Source organism: Ricinus communis, chromosome 9 (assembly GCF_019578655.1).
Source record: "Ricinus communis isolate WT05 ecotype wild-type chromosome 9, ASM1957865v1, whole genome shotgun sequence".
In the NCBI taxonomy this organism is placed as follows: Eukaryota; Viridiplantae; Streptophyta; class Magnoliopsida; order Malpighiales; family Euphorbiaceae; genus Ricinus; species Ricinus communis.
This window is the reverse complement of record NC_063264.1, coordinates 13,410,184-13,425,953: the sequence shown is the minus strand read 5'-3', so window position 1 is coordinate 13,425,953 and position 15,770 is coordinate 13,410,184.

Below are 15,770 nucleotides of genomic sequence, written 5' to 3'. Positions count from 1 at the left end.
GTATCATAAACATTGGGTCAAGAATTTTAATAACATTCGTTCTTACTTCATTATAAGTAACGGGTCAAGGTTTTAATAATATTGGTTAATGTTTTAATAAGCATTTAGGTCAAGGTTTATTAATTTATTTATGCTTCTGTTATATTTAAAAATTTGATTTAGAATGATCCTTGGTAAAAGAACCTCAGTGAGCATTGTGTCTCACGTTTCTCTTTAAGAATCATATTAACATTGCTGATGTGTTGGAGCTGCAAGAATATGTTGAGATGGAGAACATGCTACATAAAGCCATCATGATTGAAAAGCAATTCAAGAGTAAAACTTCCACATGGAAATCAGATTGAAAAGATAGTGACAAGAGCTTTTCCAAGCCCAAAGTATATGTTAGCAAGAATAGGAAGGATTTGGGCAACACTAAAACGCAAGGTAAACCCGAAACTTCTAAAATGTTTGTGGTAGGGACATATTACTTGACAATGTCCAAATAAGCATGTAATGGTGGCTACACAAGATGGTGATATTAAGAGTCATAGTGATGATGATGAAGAACGCATGCCCGAGCTTGAGGATGCAAATGACATAGATGAGCAACTTGGCTCTAATGGTGAGTTGTTTGTCATAAGACATGCTTTTATTATGCAAGCAAAGGAAGAGAATGAGGTCCAAAGAGAGAACATGTTCATGCTAGATGCCAAGTCCAAGACAAGGTATGTAGTTTGATTATAAATGGGGAGAGTTGTACCAATGTTGTTAGTGCTAGTTCAGTTGATAGGTTGCATTTACCTACTACTAAACATCCAAAACCCTATAGATTGTTATGGTTGGATGATTGTGGGGCAAGTAGGGGTTAATAGGCAGGCCTTGATATCATTCTCTATTAGACGTTATCATGATGAAGTGTTATGTCATGTCATTATTATGCATGCTAGTCATATATTATTAGGACATCCATGGCAACATGATGGGCGAGTTATGCATGATGGATATTCAAATCAAAATTCGTTTATGATGAACAACAAACCTATTACACTTGTACCATTATCTTCTAAGCAAGTTTATGAGGACCAAAAGGTTATAACAGATAGAGAGAGAAAGCGCTTGAAAGGGAAAAAGCATTAAAAGCGCAACAAAAGAAGAGTTGTGTGAAATGCCATGAGAGATGTGAGCCTAGAATGGAAATAGGAGACACAGAGGGCGATATGCAAAGAAGAAAAGAGAGAGAGGCGCATGCAAAAGGAGAGGGTGTGATTGTGAATTGTTAGAGAAAAGACAATTTCTATGCAAGAGAGGGTGAGGTGAAGAGAGCTTTTCTTCCAAGGCAATCCATGATTGTACTTTTGTACAAGGGTGCTTATTTAAGCACTAACGAAGAAAACACTAGTCTACCTAGTGTATTTCAATCTCTTTTGTAGGAATTCAAAGACTTATACCCCGAAGAGATGCCTAAAGGACTACCACTAATAAGGGGAATCGAGCATTAAATTGATTTTATACCTGACGCTTGAATTTCAATTATCAAAGTAATCTTGAAGAGAAGAAGGAGTTGCAATTACAAGTGGAAGACTTCAAGGCCAAAGGGTTGATTAGAGAAAGTATGAGCCCATGTGCGGCTCTCACCTTACTTATGCCCAAAAGGGATGGAACATGGCATATGTTTGTTGATTGTCGTGATATCAACAAGATTATGGTAAAGTATCGCCATCCCCTTCCTCTTTTCGATGATATGTTAGATGAACTCTATGGGTCGATTATCTTCTCTTAAATTTATTTGAAATCTAGTTATCATCAAATTAGGATGAATGTGGGTGATGAATGGAAAACCGCATATAAAACAAAGTATGGTCTGTATGAATGGTTAGTCATACCTTTTGGCTTGACTAATGCATCTAGCACTTTTATGAGACTAATGAACCATGTTTTGTGTGCTTTTATTAGAATATTTATGGTTTTCTATTTTAATGAAATCTTGACTTATAGTAAGTGTTTAGATGATCATGTTGAACATATGGGCGTGGTACTTGAGGTGCAAAGAGGAGTTGTCTATTAACTTTGCTAAATGTTCTTTTTACACTAATAAACTTGTGTTTTTAGGATTTTTTGTGAGTGCTAAAGGAATAGAAGTTAATAATGAAAAGGTTAAGGCAATAGAGTCTTGGCCTGAACTTAAGAGTGTTGGGGATGTAAAGTTTGTTAAGGATTTCTCTAGCATAGCTGCACCTTTAACGGAAGTAATTAAAAAGAATGTGGGATTTAAATGGGGTGAGGAACAAGAAAAGGCTTTTAACTTGCTTAAATCTAAGTTAGTTAAAGCACCTTTACTTGCTTTACCTAATTTTGACATAACTCTTAAGATTGAATGTGATGCTTATGGGATTGGTATTGGAGCTATTCTTATGCAAGAAGGGCGACCTATAGCTTATTTTAGTGAAGAGCTCAATGGGTTAGCCTTGAACTACCCAACTTATGATAAGGAGATGTACGCATTGGTGACAGCTTTAGTGATATGACAACACTATGTTTGGCCAAAAGAGTTTGTGATTCACATGGATCATGAGTCACTAAAGCATTTGAAGGAGAAAAATCAACTTAACAAACACCATGCTAAATGGAGGGAGTTCATTGAGTCCTTTTCATATGTGATTAAATACAAGCAAGGTAAAGGTAATGTTGTTGCAGACGTGTTGTCTCAAATGTAGGCACTTCCTTATACTTTGAATGCCAAATTCCTTCATTTTGAGCATATCAAAGAAATTTATGAACATGATTCTAATTTTGGCAATGTGTTTAATGCTTGTGGGAAAGGTGCTTTTAATAAGTTCTATACACATGATGGGTTTTTGTTTAAAGAAAAGCCTTTGTGTATTCCCATGTGTTCTATACGTGAGGTATTAGTTAGGGAAGCTCATGAGGGTCGTTTAATAGGACACTTTGGAATTGCTAAGACTTTAGATGTTTTGTATGATGTTTTCTATTGGCCTAATATGAAGCGAGATGATGCTAGATTTTGTGATAGATGCATTATTTGTAAACAAGCAAAATTTAAATATAAACCCTATGGCTCATATACACCATTGCCCATGCCTAGTTCAGATTGGATTGATATTTTTATGGATTCGTGCTTGGTCTACCTAGGTCTAGGCATGGTAATGATTCTATATATGTTGTTGTTGATGGGTTTTCTAAGATGGCTCATTTCATTCTGTGTCATAAAACTAATGATGCAACATATATTTCTGACTTGTTCTTCAAAGAAATTGTACATTTGCATGGTATTGCCAAGAACTATTGTAAATGATAGGGGTGCAAAGTTTTAAGCTACTTTTGGAAGAATTTATGGGGAAATTTGGGAACTAAGTTATTATTTTCTACTATATGTCATCCACAAAATAATGGTCGCATTGAAGTAGTTAATACGAATTTAGGTACTTTGTTATGTACTCTGGTTAAAAAGAACCTAAAGATCTTAGGAAGAATGTTTGCCCCATATAAATTTTGTGATATGGAACCTCCATGAATAAGCTTGAGAACCCTTTTTGAATTGCAGACCCCTAACGCATTAAGATGAACACCCCAAGAACTAATTTGTTTCAACCCCTAAGAAAGGTTAGAAAACAAATTACTTAGAAAGATGATCAAGAATTAGAATTTAGAAAACTTGTTCCTAAATCCCAATTTCAAAACACTCCATAAGAATATGAGTAATCTACTTGAATGTTTCTTAAGCATGCAGTCTACATAAGAACACAAAAAGAAAAGCAAAACAACTTTTATGTTTAATAACCAATTATCATTCAAATTCAACTTTTAACTTGATTTTTACATCAAAATTCGTACTAGCCTTATATAGGCCTCAGAATACCCTAAATCTCAACTAATAAGGATTTACAAGTCATCTAGAATAAAGATAACCTTTCTAACTAAAAGAGATAACTTAAATAAAGTTCTAGTTAGGTTAAAATACATGTATCGCCTCCCAAAATAAGCCATAAAACTCTAATTTACATAAGTCATATAAATAGGCCTGAAAACATAAGTCAAGTTAGGCCCAAAGTCTTCATATGCTCCAATTCAACTTCTTTTGTCTTTTAAGCCTAATTAGATTTATTCAAGCCCAATAAATTGAATTAGATTAATGAGCCCTAGATTTAAATCCATATCTTCAAGCGTTAATGTGTCCTTAGCCCAAATGTCTTGGATAAGCTCATTGACTTGTAACTTGAATCGAGCTAGGACTCCTAGTTGAATTAGGATTCCCAATGGAATTAGGATTCCTTTTATTACTTGAACTCCTAATATCATCAAGACTCTTTGTAGGACTAGGATTCCTAGTTGAGTCAGGACACTTTATTGAATTAGGATTCCTTGAGCAAGTAGGATTTCCATCATCAAGACTCCTTGTTAGAGTAGGATTCATTGTGCTAGTTTGGTTCATATCAGTTTGCATATAATTGTAGTGTGCATTCATCTACTCAATTATGTCCTTTTGAAGTTGTTTATGATTTTATTCCTTTATCTTCATTAGATATGATTCCTTTACCTTTGAGTGAATGTGTTAATCTAGATGGAAAGAAAAAGGCAGATTTTATGAGGATTTTACATGAGAAGGTGCGTGCAAATATTGAAAGAAAGAATAAAGTTTATGCTGAATAAGCCAACAAATGGTGTGTGAAGGTTGTCTTTGAACTGATGATTAGGTTTGGGTGCACATGTGCAAGGATAAGTTTCCTTCACAAAGGGGTTCCAAGTTACTTCCATGAGGAGATGGTCCTTTTAAAGTTCTTAAAAGGATTAATGATATTGCATATAAATTGGAATTCCCGGTGATTATGAAATTAGTCCTACTTTTAATGTTGCTGATCTTTCTCTTTTTAATTTGGACATAGGTGATGATTCGAGGACAAATCATGCTAAAGGAGGGAATGATGCGAATCCTGTTAGGATTAGGAGTCCTAATCCAATAAGGAATCCTAGTTCAACTGCAATTCAAGATTCACTTCACATGCATGGAGACCCAATTACAAGATCCAAGGCTAAGAAGATAAAAGAAGCTCTCAATGGGCTTATTCAAGACGTTTGGGCTAAGGACACATCAAGGCTTGAAGAGTTGGATTCAAGTTCAAGGCTCATTAATCTAATTCAGTTTATTAGGCTTGATTGAATCTAATATGGGCTTAATGAGAATAAAGCAGCACATAAGGGAGTTTGAGCCTAATTAGCTCCAACAAAGATGGCCCATGCATGTGATTTAAAGAAACTAGGGTTTTTTACTTCTAATAGGCGGCTACATAGTATTTTAGGAGCATTAGGACTTTGTTTCTAGTTATCTCTTCTGGTTAGGATGTTTATATCTATTTTAGTTGTTTAAATCAATTTGATTTGATACTTACGCTTAGCCATGGAAGAGAATAAAGAATTGGTGATTTCTTTCCTTATTGGATAAGAAATCCTACTTATGTTCTCATTCATTCGTTTCTTTTGTTTATCTCTTTCTAATCTATTTCTAGTATAATGGTTTAGTTTTATTTGGTGAGCATAAACACAAGTGTTGAGTTAAAGCACATGGACAAGACGTAAATCCACGGGCGTAAGAGAGAAATCATGTTGGTTTCAACAAATCCAAGCATAATACAAGTGATAATATGAGCCTTTTGATGTTTGGGATGCATACAATGAAGTAATTTAGGTCAGAGGGTTATTAGGTAGGCCCACACGAATTTCTCCTTTTTTTTTCCAAATTGGCTCATACAATTTAGGGCTACAAGAGTTGTTGAACAGTCAACTGCTCTCTTATTCATGATCTCAATTTAGTAACAATCGGGAATACGAGCATTTTGATTTATCGGAAGCATATAATGAAGTAATTTGGGAGTGTTATTAGTTAGGGCCATGCAGATTCTCCCTTATTTTCATTATTCTAGCTTTTAAAATTTAGAACTATGAGAGTTGTTGACAAATCAACTCCTGTCTAGTTTTCTCAATTTGATTTTAGTTTATTCATCTTTCTTTATTTATTTACTCATATTTAGCTTCTAGTTTCTTCTTATGGAATGAGGGCCTTCAATTGTAGGCACCGATCTAATTCTTAGACAAATGCGAACAAAGAAAATTAGTTGATCGAGTAATCATATCATTCTCCATATGATCACGAACAAAGCTTTTGGAGGAAACAAGGAACGAAGAGAATGGAGGCACGCCTAAATATTTTGATTCAGGATTTGCTCTATTTGGATCTACATCATTCCTTTTTCCTCTAGGCATAAGGAATTTTGATGACATATGGATTGGTGTATGGAGTCACGGGAACGTAGTTGAGAAGATTGATTAGTGGCATTGGGGCTTAGCTTGATGATCAAGTAGGACGAAACGTAAATCCATGCGCGTAAGGGGTAAATCATGTTGTTTTTTATTAATCCAAGCACAATACAAATGGGAATGCAAGCATTTTGATGTTTGGGATGCATATAATGATGTAATTTGGGTTAGATTTTTAATAGGTAGGCCCCCACGATTTTACCCCATAATTTCAAGTTATAAAATGGATGCACATGATTAGTTATCATTTGGGAATTACAAAATGAGTGTTATAAATGTAAAAACAACCACTTTTAATGAGTTTTAATGGGGATTAAAGGTGAAAACATGGGAAAACCAAAGTCATTAGACATCCATTTACGGTTCTTTGTCTTATTTTGGCTATAACTATCAAAGCCAAATTCATTTGTAATAATCAATTGATGAATGATAATCTTTATTTGCTCTTTGTGAGTGTTATGCTTAAGTTCTTGAATGAACTTTGAACTTATCAAACTATTTTTAGTTTATGGCATTCTCTACCCAAAATCTTGTGTTTGATTCTTAACTTATCAAATTATACTTGGTATGTGGCATTTGAAGTTCAATTCAAGTTCTAGTTTCATTATTGGAACTAGTTTTCCCTAACTTCACTTGAGGAGATCCTGGGGCTTTGGAATCATCTTCATTAGAGGGTGTTTTCAAGCATTCTATATATATCATAAGTAAATAGTTATTGGGGTGTATGGTTACTAAGATGATGATTTCTTATCATTTGGTATTAGAACTTGCTTCAAGTTGAGGTTTACTTATTTTTGTGTTTTGTGTTTTATTGAAGTTTCTCATCTTCTTCTCATTTTGCTTATTTTTGCCAAATTCTTCTTATTTCAATTTTTTCCTTCTAAGTACTCTTTGTTGTAAAGTTTACACCTTTGTATTCATTAAACAATTTTTTGTTCTCCCTTCTTATTAATCTCTTTGTGTTATTCTTGATTTCTTTTTACTTTTATTATTATCTAAAAAATAAAAAAATAATCAAAAGATCAAACAAAAAGAAGGTTTGAGTGGCATAAAAACCATATTATATTATTTACTTTCATTGTTTTCTTGTGTCTAGCTACTTTAAGTTTAGCCTTACCTAACAACTTGATCTAAACCAACTTCTTTTTTCACTCCGCTGAATTGCCATAATCTAATTTGATTTATTTAGGTGATTAATTCATCTAAGAACCTAAAGAAAAAGTAAGAGAGGTAAAAGGCAATAGTGGTGAGACTAGCATCAAGAAAAGCCAAACCTTGAGTGAAACACGAGTGGTGTGACATTTTAATTGAGAAAAACACATCAGGGAGTGTTTTTGTGAGGCTATTCTAACTTGTTTTTTAGGTTTCAGACAATGTCAAAAGAACAAGTTTCAAGTAGTGTTGGAGCATCCATTAAGCAAACTTTGCTAGCAATGTAAAAGGAGTTTGAAAGAATGTATAGGTGGATGGATGATGTTGTTGAAAGTGTGAGAAGGCAAGTTGAAACTATTACAGGGATTCAAAATGAGCCTAGAAGACAAAGGGAACTAGCCTTTGAATAAGAGGATTATGATGCAAAAGAAGAGTTGGAGGATGACCAAGCAACCACTCTTGGTCGAGATGACCATCCTAGGAGACACAATAGGAGATCAAGGCAAGATGGTGTAGATCGCAACCTAGGTAGCATCAAAATTAACATTCCTTCCTTTCAAGGAAAGAATGATCCTAATGGCTACTTGGAATGGGAGAAAAAGGTGGAGATGATCTTTAAATACCATAACTATTCGGAGGAGAAAAAGGTAAAACTTTTTGCCATTGAGTTTTGTGATTACGGTAGTGTTTGGTGGCATCAATTGTATAGCGAAATGAGATGAAATGGAAAAAGACTCACAGGGTCATGGATGGAGATGAAATGCATCATGAGGAAGAGGTTCATTCCTAACCATTACTATAGAGATTTACATCAACGATTGCAAACTCTAAGGCAAGGAACCATGAGTGTGGAAGAGAACCATAAAAACATGGAAATGGTTATGATTAAAGCAAATGTGGAGGAGGATAAAGAGGCTACCACGACAAGATTCTTGAATGATCTAAATAAAAATATTGTTCATCTTGTGTAGTTGCGACATCATGTGGGGGCTTGAGGACATGGTGAATGTGGCAATAAAAATTGAAAGGCAACTCAAGTGAAAAGGTCCTAGTAAGTTTGATTCTAAACTTAATTCGAGTTATAGTTCTTCTAATTGGAAATCGAATTGGAGTAAAAAGGATGATAAATTTGCTAAGCCTAAAGTGGATGAGAATAAGAGTAAAAATAAAATAGGCAGCAAACACAAAATTGAGAATCAAGCTAATCAATCTAGAAACTTAAAGTGTTTTAAGTGTCTTGGACATGGTCATTATGCACGTGATTGGCATAATAGAAGGACCATGATTGTTAAAGATGGAATTATTGAATATGAAAGTGAAAATGAAAATGTTGATGAGAATGATGACATGTCAACTTTAGAAGATGTTAGTGATGTTGAGTATGCTAAAGGGGATGTGTTAGTAGTACAACGCACACTTAATTTGCAATGTAAACATGACTAATATGGAGTGCAGTGTGAGAACTTGTTTCATACTCATTGTTTAATTGCTAATAAGTTGTGCAACATGATTGGTAATAGTGGAAGCTGTACTAATGTTGCTAGTACTTTGCTTGTAGAGAAATTGAAATTACCAACTACCAAACACCTAAGGCCATACAAGTTGCAATGATGGAATGATAGTGGTGTTGTGAAGGTAAATAAGCAAGTGATAATTTCTTTTGCCATTAGGAGATATAAGGATGAGGTGCTTTTAATGTGGTTCCCATGTATGCTGGACATGTTTTGTTGGGAGGACCTTGGCAATATGATAGGCGTGTGATTTATGATGGGTTCAAGAATTGATATTCCTTGACTATTGAAGGACAAAAGTTAAATCTTGGACCATTACCTCCCAAGGCAATTTTTGATGATCAAATGAGAATTAAACAACAATATGAAGAGCTTGAATCTTCATATGGGGAGAATTTAGGGAGGAGCAAGAAATAGTAAAAAAAGAAAAAAGGTGAGGCAAGTGGTAAATGTGAGTGTAATGGGAGACAGAAAGTGAGAGAAAACAAGAGAGATGAGAGTGAAAGAAAAATGAATGTGTATGAAAAGCCAAGTGATATGAGAAAAACACTAACCTTGAGGCAACCCTTACTTGTACTCATGTACAAGGAAGTTTTGATGATTTCCAACGATCTTAACAAGGATTTGCCTAGTGTTGTTCTTGAGCTTTTGCAGGAATATGAAGACCTCTTTTCCGAAGATGTGCCTAAAGCATTACCACCAATTCGAAGAATTGAACATCAAATTGATTTCATTTCGGGTGCAAGCATACCAAATAGGCTAGCATATAAATGCAAGCCTGAGGAGACAAAAGAAATCTAAAGGCAAGTGAGTGAGCTTATGGATAAGGGGTATGTAAGAGAAAGCATGAGTACACGTGCAGTTCCTGTAATTTTAGTGCCTAAGAAACATGGTTTATGGACGATGTAGGTTGATTTATCATGCCATCAACAAAATAACAATAAAGTATTGCCATCCTATGCTTAGGCTAGATGACATGTTGGATGAATTGCATGGTGCTTGTGTGTTTACTAAAGTGGATTTAAAATCTAGATATCATTAAATAAGAATGTGTGAGAGTGATGAATGGAAAACCGCTTTAAAAACAAAACATAAATTATATGAGTGGTTAGTCATGCGATTGGTTTGATTAATACTCCAAGTACTTTAATGCGATTGATGAATCATGTTTTGCGCGCTTTCATTAGAAAGTTTGTAGTGGTTTATTTTGATGATATTCTTGTGTATAGCAAATCATTAGATGAGCATGTAATACACTTAAAGCTTATTTTTATGGGGCATTTGTTAACACAAGAGACATTATATGCTAATCTTAAGAAATGCACTTTTTTCACTAAGGAAATTATTTTTCTTGGATATATTGTTAATACCAAGGGAATTCATGTTGATCAAGAAAAAGTAAAAGTAATTAGAGAGTGGTCAAAGCCTATTAGTGTGCATGATGTTAGGAGTTTTCATGGTCTTACTAGCTTTTATAGGACATTCATTAAGGATTTCTCTACAATTGCTGCACCTTTAACTGAATGCATTAAGAATAATATGAGTTTCAAGTGGGGAAAAGAATAAGATGATGCTTTTAACTTGCTAAAAGACAAACTGTTCAGCCTTTACTTGCTTTGCCTGACTCTGCTAAAACCTTTGAGGTTGAGTGTGATGCAAGTGGAATAGGTATTGGTGGAGTCTTGATGTAAGAAGGAAGACCAGTTGCATTCTTTAGTGAGAAGCTAACTGGAGAAAGTCTAAACTACCCAACTTATGAAAAAGAGTTTTATGCTTTGGTAAGAGTTTTAGAGACATGGCAGCACTATCTTTGGTATAAGGAATTCATTGTACACATTCACCATGAGTCTTTGAAATATCTCAAAAGGCAAGGGATGCTAAGCCGTAGGCATGCTAAATGGATGGAATTTATTAAACCCTTTCCATACATCATCAAGTATAAACAAGGTAAAGAGAATATCGTTATCGATGCTCTATCTAGAAGGTATGCTCTAGTTTCTACACTTGATGCAAAATTATTAGGTTTTGAGTTCATTAAGGAATTATATAATTCAGACCATGATTTTGCTAATGTATATGGGGCATGCGAGAAAGGGGTTTTTGACAAATTCTATAGACATGATGGTTTTCTTTTTAAAGAAAATAAGTTATACGTACTTCAATCTTCTTTAAGATAGTTGCTTGTGAGGGAGGCACATGGTAGGGGTTTGATGGGGCATTTTGGTGTGAGAAAGACTTTAGATGTTTAAAGTAATCACTTTTTTTGCCACAAATGAAAAGAGATGTTGAAAAAATATGTGAGAGATGCATCACTTGTAAATAAGCTAAATCTAAAGTGATGCCTCATGGGTTGTATACTCTACTTCCCATAGGTAATGAACCTTAGGTACCATTTATATGGACTTCGTTTTAGGATTACCTAGGTTAAAGGGAGGGAAAGATTCTATTTTTATTGTTGTTGATAGGTTTAGCAAAATGGCACATTTCATTCCATGCCACAAGACAGATGATGCAACTCATATTGCAGGGTTGTTCTTAAAAGATATTGTGAGATTGCATGGAGTTCCAAGGACAATAGTTAGTAATAGAGATGTCAAGTTCCTTAGCTACTTTTGGTAGACACTTTAGAGAAAGTTGGGAACAAAGCTTCTATTGTCAACAACTTATCAGCCATAAATGGATGGACAAACAGAGGTGGTTAATAGGACTCTCTCACAACTATTGAGGCCAATAATTCAAAGAAATTTGAAGAATTGGGAAGAATATTTGCCACATGTCGAGCTTGCATACAATAGGAATATTGATGCTCCAAAACTTTTTTCACCTTTTGAGGTAGATATGGGTTCAATCCATTAATTGCTATGGATTTATTGCCATTACCCATTGATAAGGTTAATTTTGAAGGTAAGCAAAAAGCTGAATTTGTTAACAGCTTACATGAAAAGGTGCATGCTCAAATAGAGAAAAGAAATCAACAATATGAAAAGCAACACAACAAGGGGAGAAAGAAAGTTGTATTTAAGCCAGATGACTGGATTTGGGTGCATTTGAGGAGGGAAAGATTTCCAACCTAAAGGAAGTCTAAGTTATTGCCAAGAGGGGATAGACCATTCCATTTCCTTGAAAGAATGAATGATAATGCCTACAAGCTAGATTTGCCAAGTGAGTATGGCAATTTGAGTGCTTCTTTTGGTATTGTTCATCTTTCTTTATTTGATATAGGTGATGAAGTTGACAATGAGGCTGATTCGAGGACAAATGCTTACGAGAAGAGAGGGAACGATGCAACAAAGACAAGAACTACAAATGATCCTTTAAGTTTTCATGGAGGTCCAATGACAAGATCCAAGTCCAAAAGGATGCAAGAAGCTTTGTTGGGCCTAATTAAAGACATTTTGAGTTTTCAAGCACAACAAGGCTTAGCCCAAGGCTTAGGATTGCAAAAAGGGACCAAAATCATTAATTTAGTGCAATAAGTTTGGATAGAACTCAAAGGGTCCAATACAATTCATTTTATGCCTTTTATTTTCATTTTTATTAGGTTTTCTTAAGTTAGGGTGTGATTAGTTATTTTTTGGAGTTACACAATAGATGCACATGATTAGTTATAATTTGGAGTTACAAAATGGATTCACATGATTAGTTGTCATTTGGCAGTTACAAAATGATTGCCATCAATGTAAAAACAACCACTTTTAATGAGTTTTAATGGAAATTAAAGGAGAAAATATGGGAAAGCTCAAAAGACATCCATTTAGAGTTCTTTTTCTTTTTTTGGATATAAATATGAAAGCCAAATTCATTTGTAGATTCCAATTGATGAATGATAATCTTTATTTACTCTTTGTGAGTGTTTCTACTTAAGTTCTTGAATGAACTTTGAACTTATCAAATTATTTTAGTTTGTGGCATTCTCTAGCTAAAATCTTGTGTTTGATTCTTAACTTATCAAATCATACTTGGTCTTTGCGTTTGGAGTTGAATTAAAGTGCTAGTTTAATTATTGGAACTGGCTTTTCCTAACATCACTTGAGGAGATCCTTGGGTTTTGGAATCATCTTGATTCGAGGGTTTTTTCTTGCATTCCATATGTATCATAACTCATTAGTTATTGGGGTGTATGGTTGCTAAGATGATGGTTTCCTATTACTTTGATTGGTCAACAACTATTGTAGTCCATAATTTTATGAGCCAGCTTAACGAAAACAAGGAAAAATTCGCACGGGCCTACCTAATAACACTCTAGCATAAATTGCTTCACCATCTTTGTCCCAAACATCAGTACACATGCATTCCTGCATTGATTAATAGAAAGCAACATGGTTTCTCCCTTGTGTTCTTTTCTCTCTTTTATATTCTTTGTCTACTCGTGTTTAAATTAATTCGATTTGATCCTTACGCTTAGCCATATGGAAGAGAATAAAGAATATGCGATTTCTTTCCTTATCAGATTCATAATTCTACTTATGTTCTCATTCTATTCGTTTCTTTTGTGTATCTCTTCCTAATCTCTGTCCAATGTGATGGTTTGGTTTTATTTGGCCACCATAAACATGAAAATATTGAGTAAAAGCACGTGGAAGCTGTAGTTATAAGCATTAAACTAAGGCCTGGAAAAATGCGAAGAAAGAAAATTAGTTGATTGAGTATTAATATCATCCTCCACATGATTATGAATGAGTCTTTTGGAGGAAAGCGGAAACAACATGAATGGAGGCACGCCCAATGATTTTGATTCAGGATTTGAAGCATTAGGCTCTCTATTATCCTTTGTTCCTCTAAGCACGAGTACTCTCTTGATGATATAAGGATTGGTATAAGGAATTATAGGAACGCGATTAATAAGCTTAACTGGTAGCACTAAGGCTTAGCTTGATGATCAAGTCAGATGAGATGTAAATCCACACCTGCAAGGGAGAAATCATGTTACTTTTGATTCATCTAAATCAGAATTAGAGCATTTTGATGTTTGACAGGCATATAATGAAGTAAATTGGGCTATAGTGTTATTAAGTATGCTGACGTGAATTTCTCCTTGTTTTCATTAAGGAATCATAGGAATGCAATTGACAAGCTTATGGGGTGGCATTATGGTATAACTTGATGATCAAGCAACATAAGACGCAAATCCACATGCATAAAGGAAAAATCATGTTTGTTAAGAACCTTTAGTAATAGAATATACGAACTCTAATAGTTGTAAACCCATATATCACTAACCTAGAAACACCACTAACAAATTGAATCAAATCCTAGGATCACTCTAGATCAGATTATAAAGTTGATCAATACAATTACAAACTAAATAAAACTAAGTTCTTTAAACCATAATCCTAGCACATAATAAAGATAAATTAAATCATTGATAAGTGGTAAATGCATTCAACAAGAATATAAGAATTCAAGCAAAGGTTACTAGAATAATGAAATATCATTAATAATCAAAACTTGATGTAATATATGGCTCGGTTCAAGTTAAATAGACATGAAACAAATCCTAGAATACAACAAATAGGAAAAACATTATTATGCCCTAAATAAACTTAATGTTTAAGAATAAAACTAAACCAAGGCCTACAAGCATATTCCAGCCTTAATTGGTTCTTCATGGGCTTGGACCTCTAATAGAGTGAATAAAGCCCAATCTTGATGCTCTTTAATAGTTGTGAATCTTAGGCCTTTAAATGCACTCTCCTTGCTAGCCTAATCTTGTATATAGCCATTTAATGCTTGTTGCAACTTCTTGGCTCTACTCATTGGACGTTGTGGGAAGCTTAACCAATCTTTAGCATCCTTAGCTTTCCTTGCGTGCTCCTCATCAAACCGATCATCTTCAAGCTTTTCTTGTACTAGCCCATCCGTATCAATGTTGCTTTCGATTAATACAAGTGGGAATGCACATGTTTTGATGTTTGGGAATCATATAATGAAGTAAATTGGGCAAGAGTGTTATTAGGTATGCCCACGCGCAGTTCTCCTTATTTTCGTTAAGAAATTGATGCAACAAAGACAAGAACTACAATTGATCCTCTAAGCTTTCAAGGAGGTCCAATGATAAGATCCAAGTTTAAAAGGATGCAAGAGGGTTTGCTGGGCTTATTTAAAGACATTTGAAGTGTTCAAACACAATAAGGCTCATTGCAAAGCTTATGATTGCAAAAAGAGACCAAAATCATCAATTTAGTGCAATAAGTTTGGGCTGAACTCAAAGGTCCAATACAATTCATTCAAAGCCTTTTTATTTTTATTTTTGTTAGGTATTTTTAAGTTAGGGTGTGATTAGTTGTCATTCGGAGTTACATAATGGATGCACATGAGTAGTTATAATTTGGAGCTACAAAATGGATGCACATGACTAGTTGTCATTTGGGAGTTATAAAATGTGTGCCATCAATGTAAAAACAACCACTTTTAATGAATTTTAATAGGGATTAAAAGGGATAACATGGGAAAGCTCAAAAGACATCCAATTAGGGTTCTTTGTCTTGTTCTGGATATAAATATCAAAGCCAAATTCATTTGTAAAAATCAATTGATGAATGATAATCTTTATTTGCTCTTTATGAGTGTTTATGCTTAAATTCTTCCATGAACTTTTAACTTGTCAAACTATTTTTAGTTTATGACATTCTCTAAACAGAATCTTGTGTTTAATTCTTAACTTATCATAGTATACTTGGTTTGTGGCGTTCAGAGTTGAATTCAAGTGCTAGTTTCATTATTGGAACTAGTTTTCCCTAACTTCACTTGAGGAGATCTTTGGCTTTTTGAATCATCTTGATTGGGGGGTGTTTT